The sequence below is a fragment of the Athene cunicularia genome (assembly GCF_003259725.1).
Source record: "Athene cunicularia isolate RWA chromosome 2 unlocalized genomic scaffold, athCun1 chr2_part1, whole genome shotgun sequence".
Taxonomy (NCBI): Eukaryota; Metazoa; Chordata; class Aves; order Strigiformes; family Strigidae; genus Athene; species Athene cunicularia.
The window spans coordinates 77,150,332-77,162,372 of record NW_020799095.1 but is presented as its reverse complement, the minus strand read 5'-3'; positions in this window follow the sequence as shown (position 1 = coordinate 77,162,372).

Genomic DNA, 12,041 nt, shown 5'->3' with positions numbered 1-12,041 from the left:
AATCAGCATTTCTGGTAACTATTTCTAAATGTTTTAACTGATCAAAAATGCACATAGCCAAATGGAAGCTATTTCAAGTTGATGTGTTTTGCATTATGGCTAACCACGGTAAATTATAGTTGGAGTTCCTCATGTATATCACAGAACATGTAAACCAGATGACTTACATATATCAAGGCTCACACCTAATCAGAAGCATGAGTGTGAAACAAGAAAAAAGGGGGGGAAAAAAAAAAAGGAAACAAGGAAACAAATTGACATCCATTTCACTGGAAGAAGAACAAAAACAAGTCATATTTTGTATCACCATCTTTGACATTATCCTTTTATGTTTTGTTAGAAAGAACTGTTCAATGAATAGTTAAACTTTAGTCAAACTGTCCCAGATGTCTTCTGCTGTTTAGGTAGAGTAGTCATTTTTAATCTCTGCATATTCTAAATCAACTAGATGGACTTTGAGGCCGTAATGAGAAGTAAAATAGATATTTCACAGGCCGTTTTGCTTGCATATTGTAATCTTACTTGTGCTAATTCACTGTCTCTCAGAACTACAATGATTGTTTTTATGTCACACTGGGACGTAAACCATGAATGGCTGAAGTATGATCTTTCAAGTTTTGTCAGATGTGCTTGTGTTCTGTATTCTAATTTTTTTTTTTTAAGTTTATTTTAAAATAGACCTTGTAATCTAATTTGTAATCTAGAAGGGTGAAGACCTGGAATGTCAGGTACTTTTTACTTGAGCTATTCTGATAAATAAAGACCTTAAAAAAGAGTGACCTAAGAAAAGGTCTAATTTTATAGTCATAGTCATAAATCAGAGTTCATCTCCTGTCTTCATTACTGGCAGGTACCAACTTGTTGCATAATTCCTAAGTAATTGCATCTTGATTTAAAAATACCCAGTATTTCAGTCCAAATATTATGCCAAACATCAAGTTGCTTTCTGATGTACTGTTCTCAGGCACAGGCAATCAGAACAAGTCAGTAATCCATGGAGAAGAGAGGCTTTTTACATTCAGACAGTTTACTACCTCGACTATTCATCAAGCCTGATATCACCAAATGGAAAACATTTTCATGTTGCTCAACATTAGTGACTAGAAGAGAATACTGAAACACTTCCTAAGGATATTTCTTGCAATAATTTTATAGAATATGCTTCTTTTTTTCCTTTGGGAATTTAGGAACAAAATGTCTTTATTTTAGATTTTACAATCATTAGTATTCATATCAAATTGCTTCTTTTTAAAAAGCAGCCTTTTGCACAGCACCTTTCAGGGGGAGGAAAGTGAATTAATAGTTATGCATTTCCTGGAATAATACAAAAGTCATTAATGGAAAATATCTGAAATTCAGTGGTAAAATGTCTTGATGTCTGGCTTGGAGCATACACATATAACAACTATCAACATGTCATTACATTTTTGGATAATACTTATTAGGTTCAAAATATTTGTTTGAACGTACCAAACAAGCTCAAAGTAAACAGTAGGGAAGGAAACAACTTCTAACTGGAAGGTGATTTTAGAAAGTGGGGGTAATCTACTGAGAAAAACGTTGCCCAGATTGAACACTCGGTCTTCAAAGAAGTGCTCCTCTCTACATTAATTACAGTGATTAATTGCATTAGATTAACTGAGGGATTTCAAGTCATACATATGCACACACACAAAAATCCAAAGTTTGCAGCCTGTTAGAAGGCTGACAAAACTCACGGAATAGGTGTTCATTGAATCAGATAAGCTTTGAGTCAGGTGCTACTTCAAGAACATGTAAGCTCAGTGTGGTAATGTACTTCTTAGTGTTAGTGGTGATCCATGAACCTCTCAGCTCCTAGGGATAAATACATTCTAGTATGAATAACAGGATCATAGTAGGTCACTTGGTGAACTCAGTGGAGGTCTGTTAAATTTGTCTGGTATGCAGAAGGGGTTATCAGTTTGAAAAAATAATCATCATACCCTCCATCACAACACCTGAGTGTATGGAGGCCTCTTCCAGACTGACTGGACCTCCAAAGACTGATCTGTCACTTGTGGAAACTCTTGTAACTGACTCACTGTCTGTGTTTAGCAGGAATGGCAGGCCAAAATCTACATCTTGCCTTCAGGACACCACTAAGGGAAAAGTAAGAATAGAGCAATCCTATATGATATCTTTAACCCTAATATGTTCCTAGCCTACAGATATTTTCAGATAAGGGATTACCAGTGCCAAGTGAATTTTTTTTTTTTTTTTTTTTTTAACACCAGCAAATAGATTTCTATTCTGTGAACTTGTCAAGCCTCCCTTGGAATCCAAGAAAAAAATTGATATTGCTCATATTTGTTTCACTTGATGCCTCCTAGTTCTTGGATTAGAACCCACCATTCTTGCGACATTGTTGCTTTTATAGACTTCTATTATATCTACCTTCAGTTACCTTCTTTCCAAATTGAGAGGTTCTATTTTGCTGAACTGTTCTCCGTTGCATGTTATGTGCCCTTTCCTGAACTTTGTTGATATCTTTTTGGAGATGAGAGGATCAGAAATTCACAGGTTTCAAGCTGTAGGAGAAACATGTCTCCATTCAAATTTGTAGACACCATTCAAAAAGGTATAGGAAGAAATACGGAGAAGACTCTGGTCTTAAATATTTTAACTCCAAGATTTTATTTCTGACTGATAACAGTAATTCAAAGCTCATAATTTTGTATATGACATTACACTCTTTTTTTTTGTGTAACATTTAAGTTCATCTACAGTAAAATTCATCTGCTATTTATTGCCAAGTCATGTATTCTCTGAGGCCCTCTTTAAAACTGGCCCTGCTGCAAATAATTTAGTATCATTAACGTATTTTTTTTTTACCTCTGAACAGCACAGATCCTGTAGTTGCCCTTCGTCCCTTCCTTGCAAGAACTGGCTGTTCCTTCATTCTGTGTTTCCTGTCTCATACTCAGGCAAGAGCCTTCCCTCCTGGCTTGCACAGCATTGTAATGCTTAACTTACTTTAAAGCAACTGGCTTTTATCCATTTGCTAAACCTAATGAGTTTACGAAAGAGAACTTTCCTTTACAGACATCCTGTTGACTCTTCCCCATTGGGAAGAGATCGTTTTCATGCATGTGTCCGATAATTCTGTTCTTTATTAATTTGCACTTACTCTAATTCTCACCAGAAACTTCTTTGTTTCAAAGCCAACTAGATTCTTGTTTTCAGGGCTACAATCCATCTGATTCTGATGGGAGAGTTTAGAGAGGAAGTAAGTTACTTGGAGGTAGGAGGAAAGACAAGAATCCTCTCAGTTTTAACAGTGATGTAAACATATTTAAGAAAACTGCTAGTTTGTATACGTATTTAACATCTAGCACACAAGCTCAAACTAGTGATAAAGACATATGTATAGCATGAAAGTTCTTTCTGAGAGACACTGTTTCTTTTTTCAAAATATTAATTAATCTCATTACAGTCAGCAACAATTCTGGCACCACCAAACAATGAAAAATATCATTGGAAAGTGAAAACAAAATAAGGAAGTTTTCATTATTTCTGCACTGAAAATGTATTATAAGCTATTGTTTGTATTTATCTGTGAATCTGACCATTGCAGAATGGCCTCATAGCCTGAATAAACAAATAATAAAGAAGCCTTCTGATCTAAAATATCTTCATTTTTAGGTACAGATTCGTATAGGACTCCTTACATTTTGCTCTTTTATGAGAGTTTATATTTTCTCGCTGCATGGGTTCAGCCCTGTTAATATGCATAGGACATTAGCCATCTAAACTAAATGGAAGACAGCAAAGGTGTTCCTAGAGGAATGAAGACCAGGATAAAATGGCCATAATATAATTTACGTGTGCAGTTAGGTGTGGTAAGAATAAATAAAGCCTCTATACTGAAGGACAGAATAAGTAAAAAAAAAAAATAAATTTCTCTGTTGAGATCTTTTACTTCTCTATCCAATGTAGGAGAGTTTTTCTTACCTGGTTACAGTGATTTCTTTTAAAACACTAAGCTAAATTTGCAGAATGTTTGAATGTAGTTTTTAATTTCATTGCCCCTAGGTGCATGCTGGGGATGAGCTCTTCTTAACTTGTCAAATGTAGCTAATATTAAATATTTTAACAGTATAATAACACAGAACCTGAGCTGTTTGTTTTCTTCAGTATAATGACAATGTTAGCAGACGTGTAGTGACTCATAACTCTAGTCCCAAATATGTCTTCTCTGTAAATCTAAAGGGCCTGTTTCTGATTGTGATGCTACAAGAATAGTTTATGGACAGTATCTGGGAGGACATCTATCAGTAACATCTGTTAGAAATCTAATGCACAGCAGCAGGTGGTGTAGTCTAGAAGTCCTATTGTGGTGCTTTTAGCAGTCTCATAACAAGACACTTGAGGATCCAAGTATTTTATACCAAATCTGGAATGACCATCAGAGAGGCAGATCTGCAGGCCTCCAATGAAATATTAATAGTGGAGCACCCTAGAAGGAGCAATACAAACTGGGAAACACTGAGGTTCAGATGTGTTTTATGCTCTGTGACACAGTAGCTAGCATTATGCTGTGCATTGGGGGGATGTCTGACAGACTTAGTGAATAGAGGAATATGTTTATACATTAATGTTGCTCATACAAGAAATGTTGCATCTGGACATGACCCAGAGCCTGTTGATATCAGTGGGGATATTTCTTTTGCCTCAAATGATTTAATCTCAGCCTGTATGTTTAGCAGGAATGCAGAACGGGTCTCAGATACCTAATAAATGCTTGAACGTGATATAGTCTACAATTTAGAGTGAGCAATAGGTGCATCGAGTGACTGTTTGCTCTGTAAATTCATGTTGTCTCTTCCACATAAGTAATGTTGTAGTTCTGTAGTCTTGCAAAAGTGGTATTTTAATATTCTTTATTTTCAGCATCACTGCAATGATGAGACTGAGTTTTACCTGCAATGTAATGAACAGGTATTGATATCTTTTAATTCCTTCCAAAACAGTTTGGTCACATTTTTATTTGCCACATTAGTATCTGCTGAAGAAGGAAAAAAGCATTTAATAAAAAGAAACTTAACATCTTAATTCAGATAATAACCTTCTTTTAGTGAGACTTTATGTACCTAGAGAGACTTTTTTTTTTTTTTTTCCCAATACATGTTGTCTGCTTGCTTATTTGTTTAACCACCTTGCTGACTGCTTTATATTTTCCTCTGTAATTTCTAAGTCAGAGGAAGTATGAGAGTGTCTAGCACCCTAGCAATAACTGTGACTGATAGATCTCTATAGTTTTAAGGGTGAAGTTAGAAACTAAAGAAGCAATCATTTCCAAGGGAGACCATAAAAACACTTTTCCTTCTTCTCCCTCTCTTGATTCCTCAAAAAACCACTGAGGTAGCATATGGTCTGTATAATCCAAGTTATCTGTAAAATTCCATCCACACATCTTGATTACTCATTATGGAGACCACAAGGATTTATAGAAATAAATTTACCTTTGTTTATAGAAATAAATATTTGTTGTATGTCTTTTGACAAACTGAAGTATCTTTCTGCCAAATGACATTTTCAGTTAATAATCTTACGTTTCCGTTTGCTCATCAGGTTTCTTATTTATTAAGGGTGTTCAAAGTTCTCATAAAATTTAGGCTATAACATTAAGTTACCAATATAGTTCTAAGTTGCCCAATTTATTTTTTTCTTTTTAAGTGATAAAGGAGCTTCTGAAATTCTACTCGGTGTTCACATTTTGACTGCTCAAATAGGTTTGCTAATTGAAATAGCTATGTAAGTCATTTTTAAGGACCACTACACGAAAGACAAGAAACAAGTTTAAAGTCCTAAATAAAAAATCCAGTCCTGAATTTTAATTCTTAGGAAATTTATCAAAAGGAAACTCCATCCAGTTTCCAAGTTAAATTTAATAATGGCCAGTTATCTATTTGTTTTGTTCCACTATTGTAATTTGACTTAAAACTGGTTTTCTTGGCCTAGAGAACCAGTTATTGTAAGATAAGAAGCTATTAGGTTAGCTGGTATACTGTACTTTTGGCAAAATGCCCATTGCATTATCTCCCTTTTCACCTTCATGAATTCAGTTACACTTTCCTTCAAAATTTGTTCTTACTGGTTTTTGTCCTGTTGAGATTATACTTATGATCCTAGAATTGTATTAGTAAATTTTTTTTTGGCTTCTTAATTAAAAGTACTGCATTTTCAGATGCCCAGGGATATGGTAATGACCCAATTTTGTTAGAAATCTCTATTCTGAGACCACAACTTTGTGGGATAATAATAGAATTCTGGAATGATAATATCTCCTCAGATAAATCTCACACATTATTTGCTTCTAGACCTTCTTTACTACTTTCAATCCCAACCTTGACCTACTGGCTGACATAAGCTACACTATCTCTTTTTTTCTCTGGCTCTGGGTTGCATTTCTTTAAAGAGAGTGACAGGATGAGACGGATCCCTCTGGAGGTAGGGGGAAATAGTTATTTCCCAAGGGAAGAAAATGCGGTTTGAATGGAAAGAAACTTCCGGATATAAGTAGTAAGTAAGAAGCTGGGAGTCTACAGTTCAAGTAGAGGATGAAGGAGAGCTAGAAACTGATGGTCAGGCTTCAGAGGAACAGAAAGTAAACTTCCTAGGGACCAGAAAGTATTGTGCATTTCAGTTTCTTAGATATTTTAGTCCCTGTAACAGAATTATTTAGTATGCCTAGGTCCATCAGAATGCCAGTTCCATTTAGAAACCCTTTAGGAGTGCCCTGTAAACTTCCTAGAGAATCTTGAAAGTCTGGAGTTTTTATGGCAGTGAGAGGTCAGCCATAAGTACTTTGCTTCTTTTACATACAAGGACTCCTGAATGATAGGCCTCACTGAGATGAAACGTTCTCTTCCTAAGACTGGATGAGACCAAAAATATTACCCTAACATTAGCAATACCCATTGACTACTTTAGATTTTCAACTGAGCATACTTGCTGTGTTGGTACACTCACCAGGGTGCAGACAAACAAATATTAAACCTAAATTCTACGCAGTTGTGGTGGGTTGACCATGACTGGATGACAGGTTCCCACCAAAGCCACTTTATCACTCCCCTCCTCAGGAGGACAGGGGAGAGAAAATATGATGAAAGGCTTGTGGGTCAAGATAAGGGTGAGGAGATTATTCAGCAATTACCGTCATGGGCAAAATAGACTCTGGGAAATTAGTTTAATTTATTACTAATTAAATCAGATTAGGGTAATGAGAAAAATTAAAACTTAAAACACCTTGCCCTCCCACCTCTCCCTTCTTCCCAGGCTTAACTTTACTCCTGAATTCTCTACCTCTTCCCTCCCAGTGGCACAGCGGGATGGGGAATGGGGGTTGCAGTCTGTTCATCACACCTTGACTCTTCTGGTCCTTCCTTCTCAGGGAAAGGACTCCTCACACTCTTCCCCTGCTCCAGCATGGGGTCCCTCTCATGGGAGACAGTCCTCCATGAACTGCTCCAGCATGAGTCCTTCCCACAGGCTGCAGTCCTTCACAAACTGCTCCGGTGTGGGTCCCCCACAGGGTCACAAGTCCTGCCAGCAATCCTGCTCCAGCGTGGGCGCCTCTCTCCGTGGGTCCACAGGTCCTGCCAGGAGCCTGCTCCAGCGTGGGGTTCCCGTGGGGTCACAGCTCCTTCAGGCATCCACCTGCTCCAGCGTGGGGTCCTCCCCGGGCTGCAGGTGGATCTCTGCTCCACCGTTACCCTCCATGGGCGGCAGGGGCACAGCTGCCTCTGGTGCCTGAAACACCTCCTCTCCCTCCTTCTCCACTGACCTTGGTGTCTGCAGAGTTGTTTCTTTCACATGTTCTCACTCCTCTCTCCCAGCTGCAGTTGCACAGCAGTTTTTGCCCCTTTGATAAATATGTTATGACAGAGGTGCTACCACCACTGATGATGGGCTTGGCCTTGGCCAGCAATGGGTCCCTCTTGGAGCCATCTGGCATTGGCTCTGTCAGACACAGGAGAAGCTTCTAGCAACTTCTCACAGAAGCCACCACTGTACTCTCCTGTTACCAAAACCTGGCCACACAAACCCCATACACCAGTTCACAATGCCCATGCCATTCTGAACTTCCATTTTTTCTTTTATATTTTAAGAGGATTTACTAAATTAATGAGATTAATGAATTGCTTTGTTTGGGTCCCTAGATTCAGGCCCTTAGACTATGCAGTGCCCTACAGTTTTCTGAGTTTCCTGTCTGCTAAGTCACATCTCACATCCAATATTCAGTATAGTGATTATCTCCTTGGGAAAGAGTCTGTGAAGACAGCTTTATGGATCAAAGCCATGACAGCAGTGAAGAAAATAGAGTTCTGTCAGGGAGTGGCAAGGGTGGGATGCTTTGTACAGAAAGAGCAGCCGAGAGTCAAGGCAGGCAGAGGCAGTGGCAGTGGGGGGAGTCCCACCACACCAGAGTAAGGCAATCAGGGTAGACACAGTGATGATAACCTGGTTCAGCCAAGGTTTGGTGGTCATTGGGCAAGACCGCAGTGGCAGGATATGTGCATGGTCAGACTAGGAAGATCAGCCCACAAGCCAGTGTCAGGTCTGATTCAGTGAAGGAAACAGTGTCACACAGCCATGGCTGCAACATCTCTCAGGCAGAGACCAAGGGCAAGAGTCTGAGCTTATGAAGGGCTGTGGCTTCTCAAGGCCAGGGCCAGGCAGCTACATTGCCCATGTTGGCACAGCCTAACCCTGTGAGGAAGAGGATCTGGACACTGGCACACATTAGAATAGTTTAAAAAGAACATCTGAGAAAACCTAACATATCCTGGACTTTTGAAACTTCTTTTCATTAAAGCAGAAAGTATTTGTGTTCCCTTTCTCCCCTTGGTGCTAACTACAGACATGTAAATTTGTTTTCCTACCAGGCTGGTGTTACTGTCCTACATATACTGTGTGTCTTGTCTTTGGGGTGGAAAAGGTTTAACCATTAGAGTGTACTAGACTGAATGTATCTTGTTTTTCAGAGAGGACTGTGGGTTCATTATGAAGTGTTTTGTTTCAGCACATATTTTTATACACCAGAAACAGTAAACTGAGCAATTCTCAAATATTTCTACGTGCTCCAAATCTACCACTCTCTTGTCTTAATTTTAGCAAGGTCTGAAATGTCCTTTAACCTCTTTTGTATTTGTTTAATCATTTGTTAATAAAGCATAAGCTTTGGAAGCTGGCTGCTGCAGGCAAAAGTGCGTTTGAGAGTTCCTCAAGCCTTGCTCACTTGTCTGCCAGTTATTGAATATGCTTTTAAGCAAGAAAAAGAAGAAAGTTTTGTCTTTTTTCACACAATAGGGTTTTTCCAGAATTCTCTTTCTTATATTTCAAAATCATTCCACAGTTTTTTTTTTTGGTTTTAGCACCTTCTTGTTGGCTTCCTACTGTTTTTTCTGAGAAGAAGCTGACCCAGTTACAGATTAGAAGTACAGAGCAAGAATCTTCTCTATGCATAAATTCTAACTCTGCCAGAAATCCTTCTTCCGTTCCTGGAAGCCCCACACAGAAGATTGGAACAGGTAGTTAAAAGAGATTCATGGCAACATGATAATACTTTCACAAAATTACCATTTAAATCTGTTTGTTAGATTTGTCTTTTTTTAAATAGTGCATTTGTAAAAGTACTGTAAAAGGACTTTTAAAATCACATTAATCAAAGATGTGGAATGAAATATTGATTGGGTTTGATTGGTTTGTTTTATGGAAACCTTATTACTTAATGTTTTGTTTTGCTTGCGACTCTGGTTTTCTCTTAGGTACTTGAGTTAAGCTACTGTAGGATTATAAAAGAGCAACGTTGCAATGTCTGTAAGACATACCTATAATACAGGAGATGTGATGCTACAGTAATATACTATTACAAATAATTGCAGCTTCTAGCAGCCCTGGAGTTAGTCCAACCTATACTGATTGGGTTTTTGCGCACCAGTTTAGGGGTCCAGCAGGGTGGAGTGGCATAATGTCACCTTCCCAAGCAGTTTATCTGAACTCTGAATGCCAAATATTAAACTTGTCCTCTGGGAATGCTAGTGTTTTTTAGGCCTACTCAAGACAGTATTCTTGAAATTCTTTCTAGCTTGACAGAAATGATAGTCTATGTATTCTTTCAAGCCTGTGTTTTAAGATACTTTCTTTTCATTCCATATATTAATTGTTTTTGACAACAAACAAAGAATTTTTGGGAAGGAAGGTTAAGTGATCATTACAGAGATTTTAAATATGCTGAGAATGAATGGAAAAAAGTTTTCTCTCAAAATTTGTTCCATATTTTAGTCTCTTTTAACTCATCATCTGGGTTTGAGATGACTTTTTTTTTTATAGCAGTGGGTATCCCAGTCTGTAAGGATTTTAAAAAAACATTTTAAGCATTAATTATGGTTTCTGCATATTAATACTTCTATTAAGTATATTCTGTTCCATAAGTTTTTATGTCATATTCATCTCATTAAAGCACTTCCTAAATAAAGTCTGAAGGAATGTAATTAACATGTGCCATATGTTTGTTTTTTCAGCCTCTCTCCCATAGAGAAGAATGAGTGCAATGGAATAATTTTCTTTTCATGTTATTTAATTTGACACACACAAGCTATTCTGAAGTTCTATAGGAGAAGGAAAGATATTGTTTTTCTCTGATACAAGAAGTTTTTAAAGACTTTAAAAGTCTCTGTTTCACATTATTCAGTCCTCAGTCAGTCCATGTTTCCTCCACAGGTGAGATGCATTGCTTTTGCCAGACTGATAAAGCTGGTGACCTCAGAATTATGGGCAAAGATTTTTATATTGCTACCAATTTGTTATATATAGATAACTCTTTGATTTTCTTTATAATAGATGGAATCAGCAATCAGTAGCAAAATTCCAAACATTGCTACTTTGAAGAGCATAGCCTCCATGAACAGCAAGAATTTAAACAGTCTGTAGCATTTAGTCTACACTTACATGTTTGAAAATGGTGCAGCCTTGTTTTAAGTCTTAAGTTATTACATTATTCAGAAAAATATTCCCAAATTCAATAAGAAAATTTAAACATGATGGTGTGTGGTGCTTTGGTTATCTGTTTTAATTTAGAAGGTGAATGCTTGTTTTTTTATAATATAAACAGTTTAACACTCTTTACAGTGACTTTATTGAACCAGTTGGACAAACCCACACTTAACATTTATACAACAAAATGAATAAGAGACCAGAAAGGTAAGCATATTATACCCTAACCCTAAACGCAACACTGTCAGGGACAAATTCAGACATCTTATTTAGAGACTATTACAGCTGTGGCACTGTCACACAGTGCAGATATGCAATTGTATTCTACTATGTGGTACTGCCAAGAGTTAGCATGGAGCTAAAGTCTCATAGATTATCTCTTCCCCCAGGTAGATCAGCGCTAAATGCCTAAATTTAATTTCATTAAGTGGCAAATATCACTTAGTCCAAGTAACATTTTCTCAGTGTTTTTATATTACCACTTTGTTTGTTCTTCACCACTTTCAGTGAGTGATCCTTCAGTTAAATATTAAAAAGAAAACTTGATGTGTTTTATGAAATGTTACAACACAGGAAGTGTAAAGAAGGAAATACAGTAACTTAAAGAAGATTTTAATAATCTACCAGCTAGAATTTCTGTATTTGTTCAAACAGATTTTTTCTCTATCTCTGGGTTTAGATCCATCCCACAGTGGAATTCAATGAATTCTTAGAGCTGACAGGTTTGGTTCCACTGTTGCCTGTAGACAGAAAATGGGTTGGAATTAGACTCATCTTTGAAACAAGCTAACATCCTCCCATGGCTCATGTCCAAATGGGTTATTTGAACAAAGGCAGAGAATTGTAAAAACTGTTACTATGAGAATAGGCTTTATGACAATAAGCTTACTTGGATCTCCATTTTCCTAGGCACTTTTCTCTCATCTTGCTTTAATTCATTGCACATTTATTTCTTTAGCACCAGAAATTGCTTTTTCTTTCTTTATGTCAGCACTGCTGTCACTGTAATGGTTGTTCCCAAG